The 16,418-nt window shown below is 43.0% G+C and overlaps 1 pseudogene; it reads right to left on the reverse strand.

Moving 5' to 3' along the window:
* The window catches only part of LOC111950035 (rho guanine nucleotide exchange factor 12-like), a 121,345-nt pseudogene that overhangs the window by 4,525 nt on the left and 100,402 nt on the right, over nt 1-16,418 (reverse strand).

The raw sequence follows: 16,418 nt of genomic DNA on the forward strand, positions 1-16,418 counted from the left end.
GGTCATGTTCATTAGGCTAAGAAGAAACACTCATTTTCGGTTTCTGTTGCAAAACATTTAGTGTGCCATTCAATGTGTCATTCTATCACTGTATGTGACATATTGGTCTAAGGCTTAGGCAGTGAACTCACAGGTTCTTAGGGCCTCGTCAGCTCTGGAGGGGGGCATGCCGAAGGCGTCATCGGGCTCCTCGTCGTCGATGGCGATGCCCCGGCGTGACCTCTCCTGGAGGAAGGGCAGTCTGTCTGCCAGCTCTCCATCCAGAAAAGCTTCAACTTCCTCCTCATCTACCTCCTCCACTTCCTCCTCTTCTTCTTGTTCTTCTCTTCTGTCTGGCAGTGGCGAGTCCTCTTCTTCCTCGTCGTCTGATTTGACGCCGTCAAATGGGTTGGTCGATGTAGGTGTGGGTTGCAGACCCGGCAAGGAAGTGACGTCTTTTTCTAGTGGACACAGACACATGGGTAATGAAGGTGTGTTACAGCTGCATGAAGAATATTCAAACTCACATAGCTTTTCATAGGGTAGATGTTTTTTTCCCGAATTGTTAGATACTACTACACTGTTGGAGCTAGGAACACAAGCATTTCGCTACACCCGCAATAACATCTGCTAAATATGTGACCAATAAAATTTGATTTGATTAGAATTTTGAAAATGTATTAAATGTCTAGTTATTGATACCTGGGGACTGGGTACATCCCATGGAGGTGCGCTCAGGGTCTTTGTTCAGTTTGGGCACCCCCGTGCTGATAATCTCCACTGCGTCTCGCTCCACACTGCAACACACATGCCAAACACATGCACGCACGCACACACAAACGTAAATGATAAACTTGGGCGATGTGCCTTTTTTCATTAGAAAGCAGTGTATAAAAGTACATATAATATATATATAAAAAGCCAACAAGGACAGTGAACTCACTCGGTCTGAAGTAAAGGTATGATGTGTGTTTTTGTCTTCATGGTTTCTGCACTCTGCGTTATCAGACACTGCCACCTAGTGGATGGGAGGAGTTAATGAGAAACACACCAACCATAGAAATAGAAAGAGAGCCCATCCTGTCTTTCTGGGAAGTGTACCATCTACAGCGCCATGTTTTGTGCTGCTACCATGTTGTTGTCATGTTCTGTTGCTACCATTCTGTGTTGTAATGTGTTGCTGCCTGCCTTGCTACAGCATGTTGTTGTCTTAGGTCTCTCTTTATGTAGTGTTGTCTCTCTTCTCGTGATGTGTTTTGTCATATATATATATATATATATATATATATATATATATATATATATATATATATATATATATATATATATATATATATATATATACACACACACATACTACCATTCAAAAGTTTGGGATCACTTTGTTTTGTGCTTGTTTTTAAAAGAAAAGCACATTTTCTGTCCATTAAAATAACATAAAATTTATCAGAAATACAGTGTAGACATTATTAATGTTGTAAATGACTATTGTAGCTGGAAACAGCAGATTTTTATTTATTTTTATGGAATATCTACATAGGCAAACAGAGGCCCATTATCAGCAACCATCACTCCTGTGTTCCAATGGCACGTTGTGTTAGCTAATCCAAGTTTATAATTTTAAAAGGCTAATTGATCATTAGAAAACGCTTTTGTAATTATGTTAGCACAGCTGAAAACTGTTGTGCTGATTAAAGAAGCAATAAAACTGGCCTTCTTTAGACTATTTGAGTATCTGGAGCATCAGCATTTGTGGGTTCAATTACAGGCTCAAAATGGCCAGAAACAAAGAACTTTCTTCTGAAACTCGTCAGTCTATTCTTGTTCTGAGAAATGAAGGCTATTCCATGCGAGAAATTGCCAAGAAACTGAAGATCTCGTACAACGCTGTGTACTACTTCCTTCATAGAGAAGCGCAAACTGTCTCTAACCAGAATAGAAAGAGGAGTGGGAGGCCCCAGTGCACAACTGAGAAGGCCAGCATCCCGGAGTCGCCTCTTCACTGTTGACGTTGAGACTGGTGTTTTGCGGGTACTATTTAATGGAGCTGCGAGTTGAGGACTTGTGATGCATCTGTTTCTCAAACTAGACACTAATGTACTTGTCCTCCATGAGCAGTTTTCTTCCTCTCCGTCAACTGAGTTAGGAAGGACGCCTGTATCTTTGTAGTGACTGAGTGTATTGATACACCAACCAAAGTGTAATTAAAAACTTCACCATGCTCAAAGGGATATTCAGCATCAACCAATAGGTGCCCCTCTTTGCGAGGCATTTAAAAATCTTGCTGGTTTCTGTGCTTTAATCAGAGCTTGAAATGCACATACTTGTTTGAGGGAACTTACAGATCATTGTATGTGTGGGGTACAGAGATCATGTTAACCAACTTATGTGATTTGTTAAGCACATTTTTACTTGTGAATTTATTTAGGTCTGCCATAACAAAGGGGTTGAATATTTGTATTTATTATGGATCCCCATTAGCTTCTGCCAAGGGGTCCAGCAAAATTAAGGCAGTTATACAATTTAAAAAACATTACAATACATTCACAACAGATTTCACAACACATTAAGTGTGTGCCCTCAGGAAAACCTGGGAATACTTATTGAGTGAATACATTTAATTGAATTGTTATTCATTTCAAGGGGTATTGTGTGTAGATCAGTGACAGAACATCTAAATTTAATCCATTTGAAATTCAGGCTGTGACAACAAAATGTGGAGAAAATAAAGGGGTGTGTATACTCTCTGAAAGCAATGTATCTCTTTGAGAGCAACTTAGCTTGGAGGGACCAAGCAAATCCAGATTTTTCTGAAATATTGGTTGGAGGATTCTGTCCCTGATTATTCTCCCCTGGAATCCTTCACCTGGGATTTCTGGAAAACCTGGGAACTTTTGGAAAGTGTCCAGAATGTTTCAATCCTAGTTCCAGCCAGGTAACAACTGAATGGGATGCTTGAATAAAGTGACTTTGGGATGAAAATGAGCAGACCGACTTACGTTCTTTGCTCGGACACGGTCTGGGCCATCAGCTCGTAGATCTGGGCTCCGTTGTCGGACATAGACAGCACAAAGAAGGACTTGTTGTCTGACAGGAGAAGAGACAATATCATTAGAACATACAGTATATTATATTGACAGTCTTCTATGTTGTCTTTACTATGTTGTCTTTCCTCTCCAAAGTGCACTAGATATAGCCTGGTCCCAGATCTGTTTGAGCTGTATAGCCAACTCCAATTTAGCCTGGTCACGTCAGTAAAACAGAATGTGAGCTATTGCAAGATCAGGCAGGTTCCAAAAAGCTTACGCCAATAGTCACTGTCATGCCAAACATGGTGGTTGGCAAGACTGCACAATCAGATCTGGGACCAGGCTACCACAGACATGTTGCTTGAAGCAATTTGATAAGATATGATTCCAGGAGCCTTTTCAGTGGGATGCAACATTCAGAACATCACAGATGGAAACGTAACAAATAGAGCAATAACTATTTATATCAGATAAAAAAAAAAAAACATTTCACACAAAATAACCCCCTTAAAAGGGAAATAAGCAGTTGCTACATACATTTGATTGATTCTTCAAGAATATAACTTATAAATGCCTCATGAGCTTAGTTCAACTGTCGTACCCCTTCAAAACCCAAAATATAAGTTTGTGGTTAAAACTATAATGTTGATACAATGGATTGTCAGTCCTTGCATCCATAGCTCTGTCTATGAATTTGAGTGTGGTTACATTTCTCAAGCCCCATCCCTTAGCGTTTTACTGAAACATAAACGAGGGAAAACGCTTTGTTATTGTTAGAACTGAACTGAATGGACACACCGGTGGCTACCGAGCGCACCAGCACGGTGTTGAGGTTGATGATGGGGCTGAAGATGTGCTTGGTGTCGGCGGTGCCCGCCAAGTTCTTGCTGTGGCACTTGAGAACCAACCGCTCGTCCTGCTTCTGCAGCAGCACCAGGATGTCCTCCAGGAGCAGCGTGTACAACTCTGAGGGCACAGAAGGAAGTTCAAGTTAATACTTTTGTTTTTATAATCAAATGGCAGTCACAGACACTGAAATACATGGATAAACATCATTGAAATTCATGACAACATGACTCAAGTTGTTGATTCATTGGTATGGCATGGGGAACGTTTTGTTTCTCTCAGTCCTGGCATTTGGTATAGAGAGAAGATGGTTTACAACACACAGAAAATCACTTACACTCAACAGGACAAGCTAGTCCTCATGTGGGCAAAAACTACTATAGCATGTGAACCCTGGGTCTTCTTCTCAGTCTTCTATTGTATGTTGTAGCCTACTTAGCTTTTCAGCATTGGATGAGGACAACTCTAGCGTACCAAAGGGCTAAGCTGAAAATGGAAATAGCAATTGTCCTACAGGTAAAACATTATTATTATTCTCTACATGATCAACATTTCTACACCGCTAAAACACATTCTGTTGAATTATAGGTACGTACCGATGGTCTTGTCTTTGTTGACCTTCCAGGAGAGAGGTCCCTCGTGCACCATCTTCTTCTTGGTCAGGTCTAGACTCTACACACACGCACATACGCACATGCACGCACACACGTCAGAACAGGCACCTTTCTACAGCTTTAAGCCAACGGGGGTTCTTGTCAATGAGAATATGTCCAATTAACTTCCCTGGTCAAATAATGGTAAATACATGTAAATAAATGGAGACACAAGTAGTCTCACCTTGAACTCTGAGATCATTGGGTTCTCACTCTGTTTGAGTGAGGACAGGTCCAGGCGTCTCTGGTAGTCCTCTAACCTCTGTAGGGAGAGGAGCACACACACTTACCAGCACTGGCTAGACAGTATACAGTTAGACCACTCATTTAATAGGATCTAAATGCTATTCAGTCCCTTAGCTGATATATTCTGGTAGAAAGGTGGCAGGCATAAGAGATGCACTGTTTACTACATTTTGCATTAATAGAGTTCAGACAGGAAACTCACATATTCATTTAACCATTTAAGAAACAAAAATAGATGACAAAACATCTGGTATTGGTGTTTGGCTCTGCTCCTTCATGGGAGCTGACTGCCAGAGCCATGTGTCCCTTATTACCATTACAATACAGGCAGTGAGTGAGATATATCAATCCCCCTGATGGGGAAAAAAGCAGAACCAAATAGGTGGAGGCTGGGGTTGTGCTAGGCTAGCAGAAAACAGACAATGCATAGCAGGTGGCAGCAATAGTTACAGCAGCAGCAATAAAAACAGCAAAGAAAAGCCAATCACATAGCTTAGCAGAGGAACTGGTCAACTTAAATACAGTGCCTTGCAAAAGTATTCATCCCCCTTGGTGTTTCTCCTATTTGGTTGCATTAAAACCTGTGATTTAAATGTATTTCTATTTGGATTTCATGTAATGGACATACACAAAATAGTCCAAATTGGTGAAGTGAAATGAAAAAAAATTACTTGTTTCAAAAAAAAGAAATAATAAAAACGGAAAAGTGGTGTGTGCGTTTGTTATCACCCCCCTTTGCTATGAGGCCCCTAAATAAGATCTGGTGCAACCAATTACCTTCAGAAGGTGCATAATTACATTGCACACAGGTGGACTTTATTTAAATAAGTGTCACATGATCTGTCACATGATCTCAGTATGGGACCTGTTCTGAAAGGCCCCAAAGTCTGCAACACCACTAAGCAAGCAGCACCATGAAGACCAAGGGGCTCTCCAAACAGGTCAGGGACAAAGTTGTGGAGAAGTACAGATTAGTGTTGGGTTATAAAAATATATCCGAAACTTTGAACATCTCACAGAGCACCATTGAATTCATTATTAAAAAATTGAAATAATATGGCACCACAACAAACCTGCCAAGAGAGGGCCTCCCACCAAAACTCACAGACCAGGCAAGGAGGGCATTAATCAGAGAGGCAACAAAGAGACCAAAGATAACCCTGAAGGAGCTGCAAAGCTCCACAGCGGAGATTGGAGTATCTGTCCATAGGACCACTTTAGCTGGGCTTTACAGAAGTGTCAAGAAAAAAGCCATTGCTTAAAGAAAAAAATAAGCAAACACGTTTGGTGTTTTCCAAAAGGCATGTGGGAGACTCCCCAAACATATGGAAGAAGGTACTCTGGTCAGATGAGACTAAAATTTAGATTTTTGGCCATCAAGGAAAATGCTATGTCTGTCGCAAACCCAACACCTCTGATCACTCTGAGAACACCATGTTTTTCATCGGCAGGGACTGGGAAACTGGTCAGAATTGAAGGAATGATGGATGTTGCTAAATACAGGGTAATTCTTGAGGGAAACCTGTTTCAGTCTTACATGAGATTTGAGACTGGGACGGCGGTTCACCTTCCAGCAGGACAATGGTCCTAAGCATACTGCTAAAGCAACAGTCGAGTGGATTAAGGGGAAACATTTAAATGTCTTGGAATGGCCTAGTCAAAGCCCAGACCTCAATCCAATTGAGAATCTGTGGTATGACTTAAAATTGCTGTACACCAGAGGGACCCATTCAACTTGAAGGAGCTGGAGCAGTTTTGCCTTGAAGAATGGGAAAAAAATCCCAGTGGCTAGATGTGCCAAGCTTATAGAGACATACCCCAAGAGACTTGCAGCTGTAATTGCTGCAAAAGGTGTCTCTACAAAGTATTGACTTTGGGGGGGTGAATAGTTATGCACGCTCAAGTTTTCTGTTGTTTTTGTCTAATTTCTTGTACAATAAAAATATTTTGCATCTTCAAAGTGGTAGGCATGTTGTGTAAATCAAATGATACAAACCCCCCAAAAATCTATTTTAATTCCAGGTTGTAAGYCAACAAAATAGGAAAAATGCCAAGGGGGGTGAATACTTTTGCAAGCCACTGTAGACAGCCATATTAAGGTAGGAAGTGTTTGAATCCCATTGGTGCCATCTGAACTGGTTTCGCTTAATTTAGCTTGCAAGTGTCCAACTGTTGGTGTAGCCAGATGTGTGCATGTGTTCACCATGTGTCTAGTCCCACTGGTTGTCCTCTCCATAGTCAGTTACCTGTTTGTTCTCTGCCTCTTTCACTGTCTGGTTGACATAGTTGAGGATCGTCCTGCAGCACTCCCCGGCCCTCTTCACTTTGTCCCTCTCCTCTGCATCCTCTATCAGGCAAAAAAACAAACAAGCAGATGATATCAGTCTCATGGAGTGGACCAAATAAGTGCACAACAAGGAGACTCCGTAAACATATCTTAGTTCTGGGTAAACCAAGATTATTTACAGCCTAATCTCTTATGGAGAGACTCCGTAAACATATCTTAGTTCTGGGTAAACCAAGATTATTTACAGCCTAATCTCTTATGGAGAGACTCCGTAAACATATCTTAGTTCTGGGTAAACCAAGATTATTTATAGCCTAATCTTCATGCAATTTTTGACAGATTTGACAATCTTTGGTTGTAACGGTTTGAGTAGCTAAATCTGCTTTCCTTTAGTTCAGTCATTTTATTAAACATTAAAAGATCATTCGGCATGGAAATACATCCCTCTTTAATCAACTATTACAAAGAAATGCAATACTTATCTCCCAACAGATGGACACAGAAGAGAGATGAAACGTAATCCAAATTATTTTCAGGCCAATGTCTCAACCTTTATTAGTTGTGTGGACAGACTGTGTTTTATAGTGGTGTTGTCTACTGTACCTGTGTACTTGGCTATGCTCTCCAGCAGTAGTGGATACTTGGTCAGCCTCTGCATCTCCACTGGAATGATATCCTTCAGCTGCAGTCTGCGACACAGACGGTTGCTCTCAGCCTCCTACAGGACGAGAGAGACACACCCGAGTCAGTACTACAGTCACTCACTCCAGATCAAATGGTCAATCTGACGACATCACAATGATGACGAAAGCCAGTTTTTTTCCTTTAGAGATATCATTGTGTTTCCAAGCCACTATAATGAAAAATCTTCATTAGCACCAACTGAGAATGCATTGAGTAGACTGCCCAGTCGTCAAGAGAACCTTCAGAACAATATTGTGACACAACATGCAACCCATGAACAGTAGAATATAGTATAGTGTGTCGTACCTGCATAAAGGAGGTGAAGCGCTGGTCTTTCTTCTGCCGGGTCTTGATGAGTTCCAGGGCGAAGGGCTGGTTACTGCAGAAGGTGCCCACCGCCCGCTTGATCTTCTCCTCCTCGTCATCACTGAACTACACACACGCACAGAGGGACATGGAAACGCAGGGACACAGAAAAGGACACAGACACACACACGCACACACAGCTATGTTAGCAATGGCTTTTGGATGTAATACTCCCCCTCTCCTGCAGTGACTGAAAATATATCCCAAAATGCCCATAGGGCTCTGGTCTTCTCTTACCCAAGCTAGTAGATCGTCTCCTATCAGGTCTATCACTGACGTCTCGTTCTTCTTCCGAATGACCGTCATCTGTTCCGTTATCCACACTGTAGGGAGGAAGAGAAAAGTCAGGGAAAAGAGGACATTTGTTTGAGAATAGGTGAATTTCAATGATTTAGGAAGTTAAAATTCTAGTTGTGTCAATTAGCATTATCCCTGAGAGAGGAGTTTGACTGTAGCTTTGAAGAGGAAGCCCCGCGGTGAGTACAGCTAGCATTGCACACACACACAGAGACACAGAGACACACACACACACACACACACACACACAACACACACACACACACCACACACACACACACACACACACACACACACACACACACACACACACACACACACACACACTATACCGTGTAGCTGGACAATCTCCTCTAGGTTAGTGAAGATGTTTTAATGTCTCCAGGAGGCAGGATGCGTCCGGGTTAGTTTCTGGCAGAACACGTTATCCAGCACCTTCAACATCCTCAGGTGTGCTCGCTCTGTGTAGAAGAGCTCTGTGGAGACGCACACATTTAGACCCACAGAATTAAACAGAACAAGATAGCTGCCATTATCAGCCCATTCTAAAGCTATGCAGGTCTATGTGTCACGTTCCTGACCTGTTTTCTGTTAGTTTTGTATGTGTTAGTTGGTCAGGACGTGAGTTTGGGTGGGCAGTCTATGTTTTCTGTTTCTATGTTGGTTTAAAGGGTGACCTAATATGGCTCTCAATTAGAGGCAGGTGTTTTTCATTTCCTCTGATTGAGAGTCATATTAAGGTAGGTGTTTTCACACTGTTTGTTTGTGGGTGGTTGTCTCCTGTGTCTGTGTATATGTCTGCACCATACGGGACTGTTTCGTTCGTTCGTTTTGTTTGTAGTAAGTACTTGTTCGTTCGTTCTTCGTGTTTCATGTAAGTTCGTCGTTCTAAGTCTGTCTACTTTCGTTTGTTATTTGTATTAATTTCAAGTATAGTTCGTTTTGTTCTTGTAAATAAATCATTATGTATTCACAACCCGCTGCGCCTTGGTCGAATCACTACTCCTCCTCTTCGTATGAAGAGAGAGAGGAACACCGTTACACTATGACATTAGCCACTAGTACAGGGTTTCCCAAACTCGGTCCTCCAAAGGGTGCACGTATTGGTTTTTGCCCTAACACTACACAGCTGATTCAAATAATAAACTCATCAAGCTTTGATACTTTGAATCAGCTGTGTAGTGTTAGCGCAAAAACCTAAACGTGCACCCCTTGGGGTCCTGAGGACCGAGTTTGGGAAACGCTGCTCTATCGTATTTCTATGGTCAGACCGTCATAAGACAGGTGGAACCCATTGTCTTCCGACAGATGGTGCTATTCTAACGCACCCGCAGACGGCTGTCACGCTACCTGATGTAAGACAATGAGGTGGAACCAAGATTTTCATTTGGGATTGAGGCTTGCAGATTTCTTGGTATATCAGGATCTACGCAACATAGAATTTGGAGACTTTTCTACGAAAACGTCACACAAACTTTAGCAACTTGCTGTGGTTTATTTAGCTAGCGGACCCACCATCACTGATAATCATGATGAACGAGTTCACCACTTGACTTGAATGGACACAGTAGGCTTGGTCATAGACAGACTCAAATAGTCAATAAGGTTTAGGTGAGGCTGGGGTGGATAGTATATAAAGGTATAAAAATCTAAAGGACAAATTCTAATACAGCGCATCATATTTGCCATCTCAAAGCTAAACAGTTAGCATGAAACTACTTTGAATATTCAACAGCTATCTATCTGTATGATTGATCCCCAGACAGCTGTACAGTATGTGGAGCCAAAATGGCCACCGGCCTCACCGTTGATGACTTCCTGTCTTTTGATCTCCTGTGGAGTCAGGCCCGCCAGGACCTCTCGGCTAACCAGCGCCTGCCAGTTGGGAGGGTCCTGTTCGCACTCGATCTCGTTCCCCTGGTCGTCCTCACTCGGCACATCCCCACAGCCTAACCCGTCCATCCTGATATGAAAACAAGAAGTCTCTGATGATGACACCTGGATTGTGTTCATTAGGGCATGCAGTGGCAAAATAAAAAATAGTGTTTCTTATTGGACAAATGTTTAGATAGTCCAACCCTGTTTCAGTTAATTTTCTTAAGTTTGGTTAAATTTAACTTTTATTTATCCAGGAAGTCCCGTTGATATCAGAAGACCTCTTTTACAAGAGAGACCTAGTGCTTAATGAACACGGCCCTGGGCACACTTAAACAACACTAAAGCGAAACTCTACGATTGAGATCAATGTGTGATTCATTGGGAAAGTTACCGAGTTACTAAGTGCAGATGTCAAGCCTGTAATAATGGGTAGAGAGAGGGGGGGCCAGTAACTCAATCAATTCTATTCAAAGGCTTTGCCAAAGTTAAGTTCAAGTTTAATCATATTAATCGTGTTTAATCAATCACAATTGATTCAATTATGTGGGCAACACAAACGTTTTGAAAAGCTGGTACTACCGAACAACTGGGAAAAATCAGTTATCATTCATGCCATTTATATGACTAGAGACAAAAAAACAACAACCTGTGTTCAAATAGTATTTGAAATTATTTAACCGTACTTGATTGAGCTTGCCTGGCTAAATTGACCAATAGAACAGTCCTTAAACTGCAAACCCTGCCCATATGGCGCTAAAGAAAAGCTCGATTTCAAATTGTATTTGAACCCAGGTCTGTAACAACATCAGATAAAATAGACCCCAAAAAAATAAGAATAGAGAAAGACTCACCTCCGGGCTGGTTTTGGCGTGCCTCCCTCTTGAGCTCTGGGGATAGAAGATCACAGTCCCTGTCAACACACTTTCTGCCATTCATCAAATCCCTCCTTTCAATCCTCTACATCTATCTGAGCAGAGATCCTAAGGCATCATTTGGAGAACTCCCCATCTCCAAGTAATACACCATAAGAGGACCTCTCTTTCAATGAGTTTCAATGAGGTCATGAATGATCGGAGAGACAAAGAAAGCGATTCAGCAGCGGAGTGCTGTAGCAGCAGCACCCGGAAACGGCTCCGAGGCCTTGAGCATGATGGCTGGGTATGGGCTGTGTATCCCAACAGTATGGCCGTATGAGACTGTGAGACTGCAGACTATGCGGTCGACTGGTTGTGTCGGATGAGAACAGATGAGCTTGGCAGTGGACCAACACGGCAGCAAAACATTCTGCCTTGGAAGGCTTTTCCCGGGAAAGCTTGCTCCCTATTCGGAACAATATTTTAGTGATCATGCAATCTCGCTCAGCATAAGATTTAGGTTGCATCCCAGATGCCTCCCTATTTAGTGCACTATTTTCGACAAGAGCCAAAAGGGAATTGGGTGCCATTTGGGAGGCAGACTTAATGTAGATTTGTGTTGACCCAGAGGACAGTCCTGACTCGGATTAGATAAGCCATTTGAGGTGAAGGGATGGTATATATCAGAGTATCTCAACCCTTGAGCAGATTAGAATATTCACTATGTATTGCTGAAACCATCACATTTGATTACAGCAGATCTGCCCTCTGTATTTTTACGCTGTATATTAGCACATTACATGGGGAGGTGCTGTTACCAAGTCAATAAGCCTATCATAGTCACTATAACGTCACTATGTAAACAATAGGAGGGGGGTAAACGCTGCTGCAAGCACAAAGATTATCAGAAATGATAATCATACAATAATTGTTTCGTTTCCTTTTTATCCACCGATTGTAAAATACACAAAGTGTACAAAACATTAAGAACACCTGCTCTTTCCATGACACAGACTGACCAGGTGAATCCATGATCCCTTATTGATGTCACTTGTTAAATGCACTTCAATCAGTGTAGATGAAGGGGAGGAGACAAGTTAAAGAAGGATTTTTAAGCCTTCTTTAACCACGCTGTCTGTGTGGGTGGACCATTTCAGTGTGTCCGTGATGTGTACGCCGAGGAACTTAAAACTTTCCACCTTCTCCACTACTGTCCCGTCGATGTGGATAGGAGGTTGCTCCCTCTGCTGTTTCTTGAAGTCCACGATCATCTCCTTTGTTTTGTTGACATTGAGTGTGAGGTTATTTTCCTGACACCACACTCCGATGGCCCTCACCTCCTCCCTGTAGGCCGTCTCATCGTTGTTGGTAATCAAGCCTACCACTGTAGTGTCGTCTGCAAACTTGATGATTGACTTGGAGGCGTGCATGGCCACGCAGTCATGGGTGAACAGGGAGTACAGGAGAGGGCACAGGAGAGGGCTGAGAACGCACCCTTGTGGGGCCCCAGTGTTGAGGATCAGCGGGGTGGAGATGTTGTTTCTTACCCTCACCACCTGGGGGTCGGCCCGTCAGGAAGTCCAGGACCCAGTTGCACAGGGCGGGGTCGAGACCCAGGGTCTCGAGCTTAATGACGATGTGGCGAAATCCTGCACGGAGCCTTCACCGTGCGCTGCCACTTTAAGAGCGCATGAGCAGTAAGGAAGGAGGAAATAAAAGAGAGCTCGTTCAGCTCTTTGGGGAGGAGCTCTTGGGTGGCGCGACAGTTTGATTGTGTGTACTATGCTGCAGAAGTTTTGTTTGTTTTCAGCGTATGTAGTTTATAACGTATTCAACTCAAACATCGATGTGATCGCTCTACTGCTTGGTTGTTTTCGTTTGGGACCGCGCCGGTTATGGATCGCATTGATTAGTAGCAACATTGTTGCGAAGCTTTAACCTACAAACCAACAAACCATCGGACAGTCAGACAGTACACCTGCACGCCTGAAGACCACAGCTAAGATCTCTCTTGTTCCCTTTCTCTCTTTCTCTTCCCTCCATCATTCCAGTGCTTTACCCTGAAACAGACTCTCTATTTTCCTAATGCACTTCCCAGTGAAGTTCATTGGAGCTGGACTATTATTGCCCTGCCAGAAGGATTTGGGTGGACATTTTAGTTAAAAGGGAGATTGCTTTAAAGTGTGTATTATTATTTGAACTGTGTTGAGGTGGGGTGTACTAAGGACATGTGGCCGAGAAGATTGTGGACATTTTAAGGCCTTGTGTATATGAACACCCCACATTCATACCCTCTGCACTCCTCCACTAGAAGAGAATACAAATTATTGCAAATCCTCTGTTGATGACTGGGTTATTTCGTGTATGAAGTTGCTGTTTAATTGCTCTGCCATTATTATTATTATTATTATTATTATTATTATTATTATTATTATTATTATTATTGTATGAGGTATGCTTGGTTGGGTTACCAAGAATTGTGGAAGGACTGTGCTGTGATGTGGGTTTTATAGGGTGTGTATTCTCTTTTCTCTCCGCTGGCTATCTGGTAAACAAGGCCTCTACACTCTAGGCAGTCTCTTCTGCTGATGTGTGTGGTCTGGTAGTGGTACTCTCTCTGTTCTACCTTTTCCTTTCGGCATGGTTAATACCTGCCTGGCGCCCGAACAAAATCTTTCTTTACCCCTCACTAATAAATACCGCCACAACGAGTTTGGAGGGTACTATGGTGTTACATTCTGAGTAGTTGATGAACAGCATTCTTACATAGGTATTCCTCTTGTCCAGATGGGTTAGGGCAGTGTGCAGTGTGATTGTGTCGTCTGTGGACCTATGGGGCGGTAAGCAAATTTGAGTGGGTCTAGGGTGTCAGGTAGGGTGGATGAGATATGGTCCATGACTAGTCTCTCAAAGCACGGATGACGGAAGTGAGTGCTACAGGGCGATAGTCACTTAGATCGTTACCTTAGCTTTCTTGGGAACAGGACAATGGTGGCCCTCTTGAAGCATGCGGGAACAGCAGACTGGATAAGGATTGTTGAATATGTCCGTAAACACACCAGCCAGCTGGTCTGCGCATGCTCTGAGGACGCGGCTAGGGATGCCGTCTGGGCCGGCAGCCTTGCGAGGGTTAACACGTTTAAATGTTTTACTACTACTTGGCTGCAGTGAAGGAGAGCCGCAGGTTTTGGTGCGGGCCGTGTCGGTGGCGAGCAAGAAGTTTAGTTGTTGTCTGGGAGCAAGACATCGTGGTCCGCGACGGGGCTGGTTTTCTTTTGTAGTCCGTGATTGACTGTAGACCCTGCCACATATCTCTCGTGTCTGAGCCGTTGAATTGCGACTCTACTTTGTCTCTATACTGACGCTTAGCTTGTTTGATTGCCTTGAGGAGGGAATAGCTACATGTTTCTATTTGGTCATGTTTTCTGGTCGCCTTGCCCTGATTAAAAGCCGTGGTTCGCTGTTATGAATTTTATATATAATGACTAAATGATGTATACATTTAAGTAATGATAGGACTATATCTCACAGAATTCTACCCTGTCTCTGTATAATGATGAAGAATGTTTGTCCATAAGAAAAGAGGGATTGTTAGCAGACCAGGAAGACCAACTTGTGACCACTGTGGAACTGATAACAGGGAAGGAAGTCTCCCCACCCAGGGAGGGGAGAAACCTTGGGCTTGTAGTAGATTGCATAACAGGTGGCAGAATGGGATAAGCAATGTATGAGTAGGAGAAGACTTGTGAACTATATTGTCATTGTCTGAGAGGAGGAGGGACATTTATGACGAAATGAGAGGTATATAAACAATGTACAGGAAATGATAAGCAGAGCTCCTGTAAATAAACGTTGCTGACTATTGTAGACTGGCCTCTGTCTGTTTCATTTCAACAAGAATCTTACAAATTCTTGGTAACAGACCGAGTAGTTTAATTGAAGTTCAGTTTATGAACATTGAGAACATAATTCTCTTAACATTCGCGCTTTCAGTTTTGCGTGAATGCTGCCATCAATCCACGGTTTCTGGTTGGGGAAGGTTTTAATAGTCGCTGTACAACATCACCGATGCACTTGCTAATAAACTCGCTCACCGAAACAGCTATGCGGAACATATCCCAGTTCACGTGATCGAAGCAATCTTGAAGCGTGGAATCTGATCGGTCGATCCAGCATTGAACAGACCTGAGCACGGGCCTTTCCTGCTTTAGTTTCTGTCTATAGGCTGGGAGCAACTAAATGGAGTCGTGGTCAGATTTTCCGAAAGGAGGGCGGGGGAGGGATTTGTATGCTTTGCGGAAGTGCCAGCCCGGGTCGCACATTCGATATGCTGATACAATTTAGGGAGCCTTGTTTTCAGATTACCCTTGTTAAAATCCCCAGCTACAATAAATGCAGCCTCAGGATATGTGGTTTCCAGTTTACATAGAGTCCAATGAAGTTCTTTCAGGGCCGTCGATGTGTCTGCTTGGGGGGGATATACACGTCTGTGATTCTAATCGAAGAGAATTCTCTTGGTAGATAATGCGGTCAGCATTTGATTGTAAGGAATTCTAGGTCAGGTGAACAAAAGGACTTGAGTTCCTGTATGTTGTTATGATCACACCACGTCTCGTTAATCATAAGGCATACACCCCCGCCCTTCTTCTTACCAGAGAGATGTTTGTTTCTGTCGGCGCGATGCGTGAAGAAACCAGGTGGCTGTACCGACTCTGATAACGTATCACGAGTGAGCAATGTTTCCGTGAAACAGGGAATGTTACAATCTCTGATGTCTCTCTGGAAGGCAACCCTTGCTCGGATTTCGTCTACCTTGTTGTCAAGAGACTGGACATTGGCGAGTAGTATATTCTAGAGCGGTGCACGATGTACCCGTCTACGGAGCCTGACCTGAAGACCACTCCGTCTGCCCCTTCTGCAGCGCCGTTGTTTTGGGTCGCCGGCTGGGATCCGATCCATTGTCCTGGGTGGCGGACCAAACAGAGGATCCGCTTCGGGAAAGTCGTATTCCTGGTCGTAATGTTGGTAAGTTGACGTTGCTCTTATATCCAATAGTTCTTCCCGGCTGTATTTAATAAAACTTCCGATTTCCTGAGGTAACAATGTAAGAAATAATACATAAAAAAACTAAATACTGCATAGTTTCCTAGGAATGCGAAGCGAGGCGGCCATCTCTGTCAGCGCCAGAAATGTATAACTTCAACTGTCTAGGAAGGTGGCCATGATTCCACACCCCTATGTTTATACACCCGCTTCATATTAAGTTGTATATTTAGCAAAGTCTAATCAACACCTAGCT

Source organism: Salvelinus sp. IW2-2015, linkage group LG23 (genome assembly GCF_002910315.2).
Source record: "Salvelinus sp. IW2-2015 linkage group LG23, ASM291031v2, whole genome shotgun sequence".
In the NCBI taxonomy this organism is placed as follows: domain Eukaryota; kingdom Metazoa; phylum Chordata; class Actinopteri; order Salmoniformes; family Salmonidae; genus Salvelinus; species Salvelinus sp. IW2-2015.